This window comes from Cinclus cinclus, unplaced genomic scaffold (genome assembly GCF_963662255.1).
Source record: "Cinclus cinclus unplaced genomic scaffold, bCinCin1.1 SCAFFOLD_36, whole genome shotgun sequence".
Classification (NCBI taxonomy): Eukaryota; Metazoa; Chordata; class Aves; order Passeriformes; family Cinclidae; genus Cinclus; species Cinclus cinclus.
The window spans coordinates 276,308-281,638 of NW_026912055.1; positions in this window are offsets into that span (position 1 = coordinate 276,308).

The window sequence follows — 5,331 nt, forward strand, 5'->3', positions numbered from 1 at the left end:
AAATATATAAAAAAATTAAAAATAGTTTAAAATCAACGTTGCACTGGTTTTATTTGGTTAGAGGTGGGGCTGTTTATACATAATATGAACAAAAATATAAATATCCAAATAGACAGTAATATATTTATGTATCAAATTTACTCATAAATATATTTACAATACTAAACAATATTAACATATGTTTTATGGATAATATAATATTTATATCGTTGATATTATTGATATTATAATAATAAATTTATATATTTATGCATAGATATATATACAGACAAATTCTTATAGATGCAAATATAAATATGTGCAAGTATAGATATAAATATGAAATAGAAATAAATAGAAATATATATGTAGTATTTAATATACCTACCATTGCATATTTTCTAATAGCGTTTTATGACATATACATAATATAGATACATAAGTTACACATAAGTATGAAAAATAAAAATACAAAAATATATTTGAATATAGCTTTAAATAAAGGGGGTTTTGTTTCTATTTTGTTTGAGGCAGGGCTTTACAATAAATAGGATAAAACTATGAAAATATATATAAATGTGTGTGTATATATATATAAAATACAAATTAATATTAGGAATATAAATATATATGAAAAAAATATAAAAAAATAATATTGTAGCTATGTTATAATATACATTAAATTGAGTATGTAAAAATACGTCAAGATTATGTATAGAAAGGAAATATTAGCAAACAGATTTATTTTATTATATATATCTAAAGGGTTTGGGGGTTTTCTATCTGTTCATGGCCGGGATTTTTTTTTTAGTTTTGGTCGGGGTTTCTTTGGAGCATTCGTTTAGCGGCATTTTTTGTTGGGAGGGACCTCGATGTTTCTTGGCCCCTTCTCTCTCTGCCTGTGTGTGTGTGTGTCTGTCTGTCTGTCTCTGTGTCTGTCGCTCTGTGTGTCTCTGTCTGTCTCTCTGTGTGTCTCTGTCTGTCTCTCTGTGTGTCTCTGTCTGTCTCTCTGTGTGTCTCTCTGTCTGTCTCTCAGTCTGTCTGTGTGTCTCTCTGTCTGTGTGTGTCTGTCTCTCTGTCTGTGTGTCTCTCTGTCTCTCTGTCTGTGTGTCTCTCTGTCTCTCTGTCTGTGTGTGTCTGTCTCTCTGTCTGTGTGTCTCTCTGTCTCTCTGTCTGTGTGTCTCTCTGTCTCTCTGTCTGTGTGTGTCTGTCTCTCTGTCTGTGTGTCTCTCTGTCTCTCTGTCTGTGTGTGTCTGTCTCTCTGTCTGTGTGTCTCTCTGTCTGTGTGTCTGTCTCTCAGTGTGTGTGTCTGTCTCTCTGTCTGTGTGTCTCTCTGTGTGTCTCTCAGTGTGTGTGTCTGTCTCTCTGTCTGTGTGTCTCTCTGTCTGTGTGTCTGTCTCTCTCTCTGTGTCCCCCGTGTCCCCAAAGAGCCGCAGCCCCGGGCTGAGCTCGGCCGCAGTGCTGCCGCCTTGTGGTAAGAGATCGGTACTGCAGCCGTGCCCGGAGCCGGAGCCCGGGCAGTGCTGCCGCCTTGTGGACACAGCGCGGTACTGCAGCCGTGCCCCGAAGCGGCGACCGGCTCCTCCTCGGCGCTGCTGAGGGAGGGCGGTGGGGGCGTGCGACCTTCTCAAGATGGCGGATGGCCCAATGTGACGATGCCGTTCCACTGGGACCGATGCGACGCTCGGGACGGCGGACGCAATAGGACCCCGGCAGAGATACGCTGGAAGGGGGTGGGAGGTGGGGGGGGTGTGTCCTTCTTTTCCCGCCCTTTCTTTGCCGTCCTGTGTAGAAGGTCGGGTGAGTGATGGCCGGGTCGCCATCTTGGGAGTGGCACGCTGCAATTTCCGCCCTTCCTGGCGCCATCTTTGTTCCTGGAAGAAGCCACTTCCGGTGGCGTTGTCAGCGTTGTCGTGGTAACTGTAAAGCCCCAGATAATGGTGTCTATTGAAGTCACCTGCCTGAATCCGACCTCCGGCGCCGATCGCGCGCTCTCCCGCCGCCTGTTCCACGAGCCATTTCCAGCACCGCTGACCAGTCCGCGCCCGTCCGCGCCGCGTAAAAGGCGACGGAAAATCGCGCCGAGAACGCGGGATCGGTTTCGAGGCCGGATTCAGGCAGGCGAGTTCAAGAATCGCCAATGTAGGGGGCCTTCTTATTCGCCTCCCTGAACAAAGATGGCGGAGGCACCGGAAATGGCTTCTGCCAGTATCAAAGATGGCGGCAGGGAAGGGCGGAAATTGCGTCTCGACCTTCCCAAGATGGCGATTCAACCGTCACTCGCCCGACCTTCTACATAGGGCGGCCAAAAAGGGGCGGGGAAAAAGAGGACCCCTCACGGGGTGTCTACTGCATTGCCTGCCCGCGACGCCGACGCCGATCACCCCCCCCCCCCACCCTGCCCCGGCGCGATTTTGCGCGGCGTTTCCCATCGTGCCCACACGGTCTGTGGGCTCAGCGGCGCCGCGGACGCGCGGGAGCCCGGCGGGCGCCGACAGGCAGCGGCGGCTCCGCCCCTCTCTCTGCCGGGGTCCTTCCCCGGCCGCCGTCGCGGAGAGCGACTCCCGTCCCGCCGCTCCTCTCCGCGCCGCCCGGGTCCGCTCCCGCCCGGGGAAAGCATCGACGAAGGAAGAGCGGTCGCCCAGCTCCCGGAGCCATCGCCCTGCCCGCAGCCGGGAGCAGCCCGCAGGAGGAGGCAGCTGCTCTCTCTGCCGGAGAGGTGAGAGGGGCGGAAGGACGGGGCGGGGGGGGAGAGCGGGCACGGGAGAATTCCCAGGCACAATTCCAGCTCCCCCTCCTTGCAGCTGGCAGCAGCCCGGTGTCCTCTGCATGCGGCAGCAGCTGCAGCGCTGGTTTGGAGCGAGTTTCCATGGCATTTTGTGGCAAAGGTGCCCCTTCCAGCCGGGAGCCCCGGCTGGGTTCCCTGCCTGGGAAAGCCCTTGAAGTAGCCAAAGGGAGCAGCTGCTGAGAATTCCGAGCCCGCTGTTCCTGTGGTTCTGGATACAATGTTTCAGTAGTGTGTGCTTCTGTCCTATGTGCTGCTAGATGTACTTTGGAACAAGTTGACTCTTTCATCTCTCCCCACCTGCGTTCTTCCTAGGTGTACGTTTTATTCAGCAGCACTCAGATGAGAGAGAGGAGCTCTGTTCCCATCAGCATAAAAGGAAAAAGTGTGCTCACACAGACCTAAGTTGTTTGGTCAGAAAATTCTTACTTTGGTTTGGTCAAAAAAATGTTATTACTGTGTGCAAACTCACGGGGAAGATTTTATTCAGCAGCACTCAGTGGGACATGAAAGCTCCACTTTCCCTTTTCTTGAACAGCCTGAGACTCAATATTACTTGGTATCAATTTTATTACAGGCGATTTGAACTTTTTGAAGAGCCAGAAGGATTGTTTGTGCATGCGTGTGTCACTAATATCCCTCCTCTCTCCAATGCAGGATGGGGGACAAAAGGCTGCAGAGCTTCCTGCAAGGGGCTGTAAGTGCAAATAAAGAGGAGCCAGAGGTTTAGTTGATATGAAGCACTAGTTCTGAAAAGAGCCTGATGGATTTGCTGATACCAAAACCAGTAGGAATAGGAGACTGAACTCGGGCATGGTGATGGTCTCCTTGGCTTTAAAAAGCTTTAATGGCTTTAAAAGGCATTTCTGTCAGACCTGGTTTATTTGTATTACCTTTCATTACATTTTAGAATAAAAAAGCCCCGCTCCATCACTGCTGCTGTGATGTGTGACTAAAGCCCATCTTCCCTCCACTGGGAGCAGGTGAGAGATGGAACTAAACCCCGAAGGATTTTCTGCTCACTGATGGCACGTGAGTTTTCTTGGGAATTCTCTGCCAAATGTGGTCAGTTGTTCTTGAATGTAGCCATGAGGGGAGTTGAACGTGCCAGCCCAGATCTGCAAACATGCAGTGCCAGAAGGAGATCCCTTGAAGTGTCACCTGGGATGTGTTCCACTGACTCACTAGTGGGTGCTGTGCCCAGGTCCCCTGTCCAAATCCTGGGCGGGGAGAAGCCAGGACTGCACATTGCTCGTGATAGGAAGTCACTTCTGGGGAGGTTCAATAGAAATGAGATGCCAGGGAGGGAATGGCTTCTAACTGTAAATATTTTTGTCCTAGAGGAGCCCTGCCCAGTCTGACTGCTGCCCAGTGCTGCTCCCTGACTGCACGCTCTCTTGGTGAGCCTCTGTCCTGCTGGCCGTGCCTTTTCTGTCCCCGTCCCCGTGCCGCTCCGTGCCCGTCTTTACCCTCCCGAGCACGTGGCGTGGTCGATTCCTGTCTCCCGGTCCTGGTTTCCCTTTTTGTCTCTGTGTCCCTGCGTCCTTGCTGTGTGTTTGGGACTCCGTCTTTTTGTCTGTCCTTCTCCGTGCCTCACTCGTGTTCCCGTTCTGTTCCCTGTGGCTCTGTGGTGCTCCCCGTGCCATTGTTTCCCCCGGGATCCTTGTGTCCCCTTCGCTGCCCCTGTTCTTTTTTAATCCCTCTCTCGTGCTGCCCATCTAGCATCCCTTTTTTGTGGTTTTGTTTTCTATTTTTTTTTCCTCCATTTCATCCTGCACCCCGATCTTCATTTTCTTTCCTGTGTCCTCTCTGCTGCCACTCTCTGCCTCGTGTCCTCTGTGTCTGCGGGGCTGGGGAGGAACTTTAGCCCTCCTGGGGGCTGCCCCCCACCCCTTTCCTTGTGCCAGCAGGGTCCCTTTTTGGGGGCATGGACCCGTGGGAAGGGTTCCCATCAAGGGCCGTGCTGCCGTCCAGGGCAGCTGGAGCGGTTCTGTGCCTTCATTTTGGGGGTGAGGAAAGAAGGCTGAGGGGGGGACGGGGTGGAGACTCGGGGGGCTCCGATGTGTTTCGGGGCAGCCCGAGGTCCCCGGCAGAGGGAGCCACGCTGTGGGGCAGGAGCAGGGGAGTGGGGAATGGGGGGGGGGGGGGGGGGGGCCGTGCTGGGTGCCCTCCCCCAGAGGGACCCACGGGTGCCAGGACATTCCTAGGGAGGGGTGGCCGTAGAATACATGAAAAATTTTTGTTTGTTTTCATTTCGTTAGAAGAAGGCTTTCTTTAGTTTTGGCTGGGGTTTATTTTGGTGCATTCATTCGGGGGGATTTCCTGAAGGGATGGATCTCGTTGTTTCATCCCCCCCCCACCCCATCCCTTGTCTGTCTGTCTGTCTGTCTGTCTGCCCGTCCCCAAAGGGCCGCAGCCCCGGGCTGAGCTCGGCGGCAGTGCTGCCGCCTTGTGGGCACAGCGCGGTACTGCAGCCGTCGCCTGTCTCGGATGCAGCCCCACAGCGAGCAGTCCGCAGCAGAAGTGTGAAAGCTGGGATCCTTTGACTTCTGCAGGGGACTTCATTT